The sequence below is a fragment of the Gymnoscopelus microlampas genome (assembly GCF_963454915.1).
Source record: "Gymnoscopelus microlampas genome assembly, chromosome: 14".
In the NCBI taxonomy this organism is placed as follows: domain Eukaryota; kingdom Metazoa; phylum Chordata; class Actinopteri; order Myctophiformes; family Myctophidae; genus Gymnoscopelus; species Gymnoscopelus microlampas.
The window spans coordinates 45,584,369-45,596,226 of NC_139951.1; positions in this window are offsets into that span (position 1 = coordinate 45,584,369).

Genomic DNA, 11,858 nt, shown 5'->3' on the forward strand with positions numbered 1-11,858 from the left:
CAGATGTAAAAAAAAGTTACAAATGTAAAAAATAAAAAATAAGAAACATGTTTTTTTTTTCAAAGATAATGTCTAAAATTGACGGCGAGGACATCAAACAGGTGCTGAGGCTGGTGACCTCAGAGAGAAGAAGCTAGCTTTGAGGGTCTTTTACACTCCCAGAGTTAAATCAAAACTCTGGATTTTATTGTGTAAACCTGACTGGGTGCTGCAGTCAGACTTATCAAATTGCACACAAATAACAGATAATATATACCGCTGTGACTGCGGAGCAAATAAAAAACAAAAATGCCAATCAAAAGACAGGATATAGCTAAACTGTCCATGCATCATTATGTTTTTTATTCATTTCTGAAGCCTTTAGGAATAAAATTCCTAAATCTAATTTGTTTTCAAGTGTAATCATTCAGAAAGAATGATTCAAGCCAAATCTAACAATTACAACAATTTAGGCTGGGGATAGATTATATTATCGACTCAGTGGCCTGTTTTTCAGTGCATTGTTTGATTGATTTACGTGTCATGCTTGATTCCTCAGACGAAGATCCAGCAGAATCTAAATGTTTGTATTCTGTCAGTTCTGGACTGGGTTGTAGACATGTTTTAGGCCTATTTGTAAAACAAGCCAACGGTGTCTGTTGCTCATGACATAGGAACAGTGGAGATGACTTCTGACATGCAGCAGCGGTGAACAGGTTTGCCAGGAGTCATACACACACACACGCTAAGACAGGAGAAAAGGAACATTTACATTTGCAATACTTTTTATTCTGCTATTCTGTTATTGTCATTACAGTACAGATGCATCACAGAGGCAGGTCACATTCCATTCCTTTGTATTTCAATAGACCTAGATCCAGGAGGTGCGGAATGGGCCATCTGCCGCCAATTACAGCAATTAAAGTACACAGATAGCTGGTGATCAGTTAAGGCGTTTGTACCTTTTCCTATGCAAACTGCCATCAATCAAACAGTAGAACAAGTTGTAAACGGAGCTATGCACAATATAATTGCAGGGCGAAATGTCTGGGCGAAGTGTCTGGAGGTGGGCGGGCGAAATGTCTGGGGGTGGGCGAAATGTCTGGGAAAAACGTCTGGGGAGGGCGAAATGTCCGGGCGAAATGTCTGGGGGTGGGCGAAATGTCCGCTCAAAAACGGGGGCGAAATGGTTTTAGGGCGAAGTGTCTGGTTACCAGTAGGGCACTCATTTACGTAAAAAAAACACAAAAAGGTAAAATCTGGAGATAAGAGGTTTCTGCGCGACAGCATCGTTATCCATTAGCAGCCTAACGTGACGGAGCCATGAACCCAGGGTTTGTCCAGTGTGGGCAACAGTGGCAGCTTTGTGCCAACATGTGTACACCGTTAGAGGCTGTGTTAAATATACTGTATGACAGGCAGTGGTGGAAAAAGTACTCAAAATTCTTTACTTAAGTAAAAGTACCAATACTGCAGGATAGAAATACTCTGTTACAAGTAAAAGTCCAGAATTCAAAATCTACTTCAGTAACAGTACAAAAGTATTGGCATCAAAATGTACTTAAAGTACCAAAAGTAAAAGTACTAAAATATTTGAAAATAGCAGATCTACAAGCTCACAATGCGCCGCGTTGCGATGCGTTGTGAGCTTGTAGATCGGCTATTTTCAAATAGCCTAGGTATAAAATGGGGCTAAAGTGGTTAATGTATGTTTTATAATGTAATAATTTATATCTGAAAAGTAACTAGTAACTAAAGTTTCCAAATCATTTTAGTGGAGTAAAAGTAAAATATTTGCCTCTGAAATGTAGTGGAGTAGAAGTAAAAGTATTGGAAATCGGAAATAGGCCTACTCAAGTAAAGTACAAATACCTAAAAATTGTACTTTAGTACAGTACTTAAGTAAATGTACTTAGTTACTTTACACCACTGATGACAGGACACGACAGTGTGCTAAAATAGGGTTGAAGGGCAAGACCACTTGGGTTGTGTAAAACAGTGGTCTCAATCTCAATCTTTTTCATGTCAAGGACCCCCACAATGATATGTATTTGGCTGCGGACCCCCCATCTCAGAAATATTTTGTGCCAAGGATTTAGAAAAAAAATAGCAGATCTACAAGCTCACAGCCCTCTGTGCCGCACTATGAGCTTGTAGATCTGCTATTTTTGAATAGCCGTATAAAATATGGTTAAAGTTGTTACAATTATTGTGACGCTATATTAACTCATTTAACTGGGGACCCCCTGGTACCACCCCAAGGACCCCTGGGGGTCCCCGGACCCCACTTTAAGAACCAACGGTGTAAAACACCTTTCCTTGTTTCTGGACTTCTGCTGACTAGTCCTTTTAATGCGTGAGGGGGCCGTGTTTTTTCAATTACAAGTTTTTTTTTCACAATATGGTTCCTTTGTGAATTCTTATTGAATGGCAGTTTAGCGGTTGTATTATTTTACATTAAATACCAGTCGGTGTCTGTTGATGTAGTTAGTAAATAGGATTCACTACAGTAACTCTGCCTGATTCAACACAAAGCACATCATGACTATGGGAGATTTGGTAATATAGTCTGGTGTCTAGTGACCTCTAGTGGTTTTTGTGGGTCATTGCATGGAATTGGGTGTATACTTTTTTTTTGTTTTTGCATAAGTTCCTAAGTTGTTTGGAGACGCATCAGTCAGCCCAGACAAATACAGATGGCGTGGGGGGTGGGGGGTGGGCGCGGGGGGTTTAAAAAGCCAGAGCAGTGTGGTGTATGCTATAGGCACAAACGTAGCAAAAGGTGCTTAAGGTCAATATGTACTGCATGTGTCTATCCCTTATCCAGTCCTTCTGTTAGATGAAGAAAAATAATACTTCCACTAAATAGTATTGCGACAAAAACATTTATATAGAAACAACCAATGCAAGCTGTAAAGAACAAGACAATGTGCAAAAGTAGCTCCATTCAGGCTCACTCTTTGATAGGAAGACAGGTTAAGACACATACTCAAACTAGAACACATAATAATATTAGGCCTTTTTAGTGTTTTCCGTTTTTCAATCCATGCGCCCATGCAATAAACGGAAATGTAAGTGTTTTTTTTGTTTTCCCGTTTCTGTTCTTGACGCTGGACACCAATTATACTTTAGTACCCTGACCCACACTCGTCCAGGTGCCCAGATGTCCCAAGTGCCCAGTTCCCAGTTGACCAGGTGCCCACATTTCTCTAGTGCCCACGTGTCCCTAATACCCTCATGTCCCTAGTGCCAAGATGGTTTTGGTGCCCAGTTATCCCTAGTCCGGGCCTAGTTCCGGATCTGCTATTTTCTAATGATTTGTATACATTTTACGCATTTGAAAACTTAAAATGTGACATTCTGCCTAATTACTACTTTTACTTCTGGTACTTTAAGTATATTTTGATGCCGATACTTTTGTACTTTTACTCAAGTAAATTTTCATTACCAGACTTGTACTTGTAACAGAGTGTTTCTACAATTATTTGCAGTATTGATATAATTGATTCATTGATATTCATTGTTAAATAAATATTACAATGTATGTCTATTATTATTATTATTATTATTATTATTATTATTGCTGTTATATATTTCGCTAACTTCTTCTCTTTAACTTTTAAATTAGTGAAATGACGTTTGCATAGAAAACAAATGTATCTATTTTTGGTTCGTGCGCATGTGCGTGCTTGTAATAGTGTGTGTGTGTGTGTGTGTGTGTGTGTGTGTGTGTGTGTGTGTGTGTGTGTGTGTGTGTGTGTGTGTGTGTGTGTGTGTGTGTGTGTGTGTGTGTGTGTGTGTGTGTGTGTGTGTGTGTGTGTGTGTGTGTGTGTGGGGGGAGGGGGGGCGGGGCTTGTGTCGTGTTCGTGTCGTCTTTGTGTGTGCACGTCATAGAGTTGTTTGGGTGCGTGCGCATGTGCGTGCGTGTAACAGCGTGTGTGTGTGTGTGTGTGTGTGTGTGTGTGTGTGTGTGTGTGTGTGTGTGTGTGTGTGTGTGTGGGCGGGGGGCTGTGCTTGCATACACGCGAGAGGGCATTCCCGGGGATGCCCTCTCGCATGTACGCATGTCTGCTTGTCAGACCAATCACAGCCCTTGGTGTTTTGTCCCGCCCCTTAAATCCACCGCTCTTGCAGTGCTCGCCTCAGTTCTCAAGGTTTCCAGCGGATGCTAGGTCGCTCGATACTAGGTCTCTTCGATCGACGATAGATTACTATTGGAAACTGTTCTACTTGATTTCGGTTCATATATCACTGATCTACTTTCATTTCGTCGTCTTTTGTCTGGGGTGAGTAATATTACTTGATATATACTTTTTTTCCCGCCTTTATTACTTTATATATGTTTTTTTCCCGCCTTTCTTGGACCGTTCATCTACATGAACGTTCAGATTTCAAACAAAGTTTTTACCCCATGGCCACGGATGTTATAATTATGTACGGGCCCTCAGAAGTAGCCGTATCTTCCGTATTGTTCAATAAAAACGCATCTTAATCCGATCGGTGGCCATTTGCTCATAGCTGGCACACTCTATCAGAGTGCAGTACACCTACCAACCGATGGGTAATGCAGTTGAAAGCATAGGGCGGACATGCTGAGAAAATGGCCACCGATCGGATTAAAATGCTTTTTATTGAACAATACTGAAGATACGGTTACTTCTGAGGGCTCGAACAGAATTTTCACATCCGTGGCCATGAGGTGAGAACTTTATATTTGAAATTTGAACGTTTATGTACATGTACGGGCCTTAAATGAATTAAGTGCAAACGCCAGGGTACGTTTGTTTCAGGCCCCAGGACTCTGGGTAATGGTTTGTTTTCATAAACCTATGGCACAATCGACCTGTCCATAACAATTCATTATACAACGCAGAATGCAGCTTTTAATCAACATTGCATTTGTTATATCTTGTCTGTTAAAATTGAGCTTGTAGATCTGTTAAAACTAACTTTAAGCAGCGACGATTGCTCTGAAACTGGGTTAAAAACGACGACTAGTCAGCTAGGCTAACCAGTGCTAACGGCTATAAACGTATGCCTACACCTTCCGCATGGCAGTGACTTAGATGATTACATTATCAACAGTATTGCTATCATGTTTATTTATTTACCAACATGTTGATTAATGTGCAATTGTGCATTGTCCCTGGTTATTTACCAGGGACAATGCACATTAGTCAACATGTTGGTTTTCACATCCGTGTAATGAACCAGAGTTAGCCAGAAGCTAGCTTTCATCTGTAGTCCCTGAGCAGGCTGTTAAAGGTGGTGATATAACTATCCACACAAAAACGGTTGTATTAATACCATACAAGACCAGTAGACATAGTACAGGAGACAGAACAATTATATTTTATATGTAGGTGGACTTTACTGAGACAATGGCAAACAACGTGGCTTTGACTCAGTATAGAGCAGTGGTTTTCACCCAGTGGTCCGGGGACCATCAGTGGTCCTTGAGGTAGTTCCAGGGGGTCCCCTGGAAGATAGGAAACAAATGGACCCTTATGGGTCTGTAACTCTGAGAGTGTACAAATGGAACCAAATGGACCCGTTAGGGTCCATTTGGTTACATTTGTTACACTCTCAGAGTTAAATTAACATTGATTTTATAATAACAAATTGGGGTCCCATAGATAGAAATGCCATTAAATGGTGGTCTGTAGCCTAATGCATGTTAAACTGGGGGTCCTTGAAATTGAAATGGTTGAGAATCACTGCTAGAGCCTCAAAAATCGTCTCTTATTGGGGGTCCCTCCCTGGCATAACTTTTCAAATGGGGGTCCCTGGGCTAATGTGTGTCAATTTGGGGGTCCTTGACGCAAAAAAGGTTGAAAACCACTGGTATAGAGTAACATGAGTTTAACTCCAGAAGGAGATGCTGTTGTAATTTGACTGTTTTACTAGCAGTAAATAGACATTAATTTGACGCGCTGTTTGGTTCCAACAAGTGTTTATCTGCACCGAGCATTGTACTGGGTTGACTAATGTTAGAAGACGCCGCGTCTTTATCTTGTTTCTCTCGCTATACCTGGCAACTGCCATGTCCGCTTATTGTAAGCGGATGGTCGCGCTTCTTTTGGGGCTTGTTTTGGGGTTGAAAAGGACCGTATGAGAGTAGACGGTACACGGTCGGGCGTACCGTGTCGGTCGCGCATGCGCGCCACTCTTACTTGTATATTAGGATCATCATATTTATGATTATGTGCCCACGTTTGCCTCTAAATTGTGGAGAAACTGTCGATGCGGAACCGAACTGTCAAGCAATTGTTTCCGCCCAGACACGTTTCACTGTCGCACATTCTAACGCTAACAGATAGCATAACAAAGTTATTATTCTTCTTTCGTGTAACGTCAGAGGTCCTACTCTGTGTCGTGTAGCCATGCCCGCATCTCTGGTCCTAGGTCAAAGAGGCTGGCTTCCGAGGGTGGTCTATATAAGGGGCAGATGGTGATTATACGCTCAAGAACAAAGTTATTGAGCATACGAGCAGTGGTGGAAAAAGTAATCAAATTCTTTACTTAAGTAAAAGTACCAATACTGCAATATAAAAATACTCTGTTACAAGTAAAAGTCCAGAATTCAAAATTTACTTGAGTAAAAGTACAAAAGTATTGGCATCAGAATATACTTAAAGTATCAAAAGTAAAAGTACTAAATATTTGAAAATAGCAGATCTACAAGCTCACAACGCGTCGCAAGCTTGTAGATCGGCTATTTTCAAATAGACTATGTGTAAAATAAGGCTAAAGTGGTTAAGGTATGTTTTATAATGTAATAATTTATATCTTAAAAGTAACTAGTAACTAAAGTTTTCAAATAATTGTAGTGGAGTAAAAGTACAATATTTGCCTCTGAGATGTAGTGGAGTAGAAGTAAAAGCATTGGAAATTGGAAATACTCAAGTAAAGTAGAAAGTAGAAATTAATATTATGTCGCAGATTGAAGGGAAGATCGAAATATTCTTTCCTTAGGGCGATCTTAAACACTAAGTGTTTACACAACATGACCGGCACTTTGGCTACCATAGTCTGTTGGACACCTGTAAGGGGCAGGAGGGACAGCAGCATAATTCCCCATGTTCATCAGCGGTGACCATGTATCACACAGACTATGAAATCATGTCCGTTAGAGCAGTGGTTCCCAAACCTTTTAGCTCGAGACCCAAAATAAATCTTATGTCTCCCCGTGACCCAAACTAGTGAAAATAGCTGATCTACAAGCTCACAAGATGCGACATGTTGCGAGCTTGTTGATCTGCTATTTTCACAAATTCTTAAAAGTACTTTTCCCCCTCTAATTAATGGATTTTTAAATGTATTTGTATGCTTTCGAAAAAAAGTTTTTTGTTGGGAATGTTTTGATAATCTTTTGAAATAATAAAAAAATGAGGAAGTTAGGAAACACAAAATAAACATATTTACTTGCGTGACCCATACAAATTGGTCCACGACCCACATATGGGTCCCGACACACTGTTTGGGAAACGGTGGTTTAGAGTACCTCTTTCTCAAGTGGTATGGTAACGGCCGTCTCTATTTTGTCATTGTGTCCAATATTGTTTGTTCTGAAAATAATAATAAATTGATTGTTTGACTGTGTGCTATGAAATCTAGCAGCGCAGGTATGGTTTTCAAATGGCCTATACTATAAACATTGCTTGTGGTGTTTGTCTTCTGCAGGACACATATTCGTATGTGCTACATCAGCTGTGGCCGCAGCACAGCCCCAGCCCACAGTGGCAGAGTCCTACTATCAGACAGGTACGTTCAACTCGCCACTGACTGGACTCGTCATGGTGAAGAAAAGTCCTCCTAGAGCTGTCATTCTCAAAGCTTTTTAAAAACTTTGATGACCTCCAGTTTGGTGTGCATTCGGCCAGTGGTGCTCAAACTTTTTAATTTCAATGACCCCTCATAACTCTGAGAGTGTACAAATGGAACCAAATGGACCCGTACGGGTCCATTTGGTTCCATTTGTACACTCTCAAAAGTTCCAGACCTGTACGTGTCCATTTGGAACCACCTCAAGGAACCCTGAGGGTCCCTGGACCCCACCACTGCATTAGGGTCCATTTGCTTCCATTTGTACAAAAAAAAGGTCAATCTATAAGTGTGGTTCTCACAACGCTTGTATACTCGGCTACTTTTGAAAATGTTTCACAATGACCCGACCACAACAAACATTTATTTCTTAAAACATCAAAGAGTCACGGCACACTCATGGCTGCTGATGCCAAACCAGTTTATTAAGGACAAGAGAACAACAAAAACATGTGTTGTTTATATCCCACATGGTTTTTGGATAATGGATATGTTTTGTGTTTTGTGCAACCTTTAAAAAAAAAATAATCGTTTTGTACTATTCTCTATTTCCCCACATAGCCCCCAAACCAGCGTACACGCAATGTATGACGCCGTACACCCAGACCCAGCAGACGCGCCAGGTGACTGCCATCAAACCGGCCACGCCCAGCCAGGCCACCTCCACCTTCTCCATCTACCCGGTGTCGTCCACCGTGCAGCCCGTACCCTCTGCTGGAGCGCCGTCGTACTCCCAGAGCCCGACCTACAGCACCAACGCTGTCACATATTCTGGTAAGGAAATGCCCGGCCGTCACCCACACATACAAGTTACCCACACGCTAAACCCAAACGTAGTCGAGCAATATAGTAGAATGTGAGCTGCAGAAACACATTTAATTGATCTGGGTGCCATCGTTATAATAACCCATTAAAACCGGGAAAGCATCTGTCATTTTAGATTTTAGCTGTATAGCAAAACATGTTTTACACTTACACTTAAAAGATTTCTCAATAAATGTTCAAAAATAGCAGATGTATAATCTCACAGTCATCACTTCGTGCCGCGCTGCGAGCTTGTAAGTCTGCTATTTTTGAATAATTTTGAATGGATGCAACGTGTTCATTACTTTGCAACGTTCCCCATACATAGGCTGTCGCTCGTATTCGCTTGCGCAAAATTCACTTCAGTCGAACATAATTATTCAACGTACGCGAGTTGTGTCGCATCGGGTGTAGATGCAGAATCTTGTCACTCAAAACACAGTTTAGCTAGACTGCACATTTTAGAATGGAGGAGGAAGCCAAAAGTTCCCAGTGTTAAACACTGACGCATTTGATTTCTTTCTGAGATGCTGTGGCTTGTAGACTTACAATAGGCTCTATGCACAGCAGCCATATTATCACTTCTTTCATAGGTGTTACCAATGATACTAATGAAGGCTCTGTTCCATTTAGTGTAGCACAGTGGTTTCCCACGACCCCCATAACTCTGAGAGTGTACAAATTGACATACATTTGTACACTCTCAGAGTTACACACCTGCAAGGGGCCATTTGGAAGCCCATGAGGGTCCCTGGACCCCAACTGTAGACCCACTGGTGTAACAGAGTGTTTCCAGTGAGCCAACATGCACAATATCAGCACCCTGACTCTGTTTGACCAGAATGGAACAGAGCCTTCATTAGTATCATTGGTAACACCTGTGAATGTCTTCATAATATGGCTGCTGTGAATAGAGCCTATTGGTATCTTTAAAAAAAATATTTTATTGAAATGCATTTCTTCATCACTGCCCCTATTCCTGCTCCATAGGTACGTCTTACTCTGGCTACGAGGCTGCCGTGTACTCTGCTGCCTCCACATATTACCAACAGCAGCAGCAACAGAAGCAGGCGGTGGCCGCGGTAGCCGCTACAGCAGCGTGGACGTGCAGCACCTTCACCAAGAAGCCGCCCTTCCAGAGCAAGCAGCTCAGGCCTAAGCAGCCGCCCAAACCCCCTCAGATCCACTACTGTGACGTGTGTAAGATCAGCTGTGCAGGCCCGCAGGTGAGCACCATTGACTGTATAAATGAGATGGACAAACCCCCTCCGCTGCTTTCTACAGACCGAAAATGAAGCCGATTGTTGCAAGACTGTAGGTCCGCCATCTTTCAATACGCGTCAGAATGAGACCAGACCATTATTGGTTGGGTAGCTTGTCAATCAAGAGCGGGGGGCGGGGAATGAATGCTATTGGTTGGGTAGCTTGTCAATCAAATCATCCCGCCCCTCCTAGAGAATAGCCTACTTTATCGTCAATTTTATAATAAATAGGACCATAATTTAGCAAAACGCATATCCTGATGATTGAAAGGAGACTTTAAACTAGCAATTGGAAGCATATAGAATTTATGACAATTTTTATTACAGTAAGAAAATCTAGTCTAAAGTTTGTCAAAAAACCCATTCACTTGCGTTAAAATAAATTCTTTCTGACACCGCAGGTCGGCGTAGGGTAAAACAGCGCCACTCTGGCCATTTTGTCGGCCTCATCGTAAATATCTAAGACTTGCCCCTTGGTGAGCACACTCACACTTGTGTCTGTAGTCCTTGGTCTTTGAAGCCTAAAGACTGGTGGGGATCACTTTGAACCTCGCCTCCCTATTTTGGGCATGTTGTTATAGACCAAAAACAAACCTGATCTACAAGCTTGTTTGAGTACCTTGAGAAGCTGTATATCAATTCTACATTTACACCGATCAAATTAGTTTAACAAACTTTGCAGGTTTGTCCGACTTAATACATGATTAGATTTTATGCTGAAACGCCATGCTTGGCTTGCATTATACGTCCTACATTTGAAGCAAATGGTGTCTCAAATGAAGGAATAGTAACCCCCCTTCCTCTCCAACCAGACATACAAGGAGCACCTGGAGGGCCAGAAGCACAAGAAGAAGGAAGCGGCTCTCAAGGTGTCTCAGAGCAGCAGTAGCAGCAGCAGCAGTGGAGGAACCAGCAGCTCTGCCCACGGCGTCCAGAACCAGCTCCGCTGTGAGCTGTGTGACGTCTCCTGCACCGGAGCCGACGCTTACGCCGCTCATATCCGTGGGGCCAAGCATCAGAAGGTAATGTATTTATTTTATGCTACCATGTATTACCATCATGTGTCACTTGCTCGCATAGATCAGTTCTTTTTGACCAGCGACACCATTTTACCTATGGATTAGGCTTAACCACGTAAGCACTAATTTGTACTTTGGGATACAAGCTCACAGCTTGTCTTATGAAGTTTTATACATTGACTATTTTTCAAAATTTGAGAACTTTGATAAACATATCTTTTAAGTCTTTAAAGCTTTGCCTATAATGGCATGCCCAAAATGGGTAAGCCTGCGCTGATTTTATCCGCCAGATTGGGACGTTCACGGCATATTTTGCACCATTACGGTGCGTTCATCATCGGTGACGAGTGCCTCTAACAGCCGCTGCTGGCTGCGTGCACGCAGCGAGGCAATGCGAGGCGATGCGAGGCGACGCAAGTCAACACTCATACAATCACGTGCAGCATGCGTCCTCTACCCCTGCGCCTAATGGCTGTACATGGGGCCGACGGGTGCTTTAGCGTGATTGTGTGAGTGTGGCTTCAGGAAGTAAATTCCTAGCCTCGATCTCCAAGCTTTTATTTTTTAGTTTTGCTAAAAAATAAAAGCTTGGAAATTCCTGTCCCAGCTGTTGGTACGCAAAAGCGCCTCGCGTCGTCTGATGTGGTGCGCATTTTTTATTTTGGGTGCGCATGCGCACCTGCACACCAGTTATGTGCACCCCTGCCTATAATGACGTGCCCAAAATAGGGACACCAGGTTGAAAGTGGTTCAAACACTCATCACTAATAACGAGTGAAGCTGGTTTCACAGAGCGTGCTTTGCACTCAAAGGCTACATGCCAATGTCTGAATAAGTCTCTGCCAACTTGTGTAGTGATGGACGGCGACCGGGCGTGCGTTTCCAAACCTAACATTTCTTGAAGTTCTGTGCCTTGTAGAATAACAAGTGTATAACCTAGTTTAACCATGCAGTCAAATGGCCAATAGTT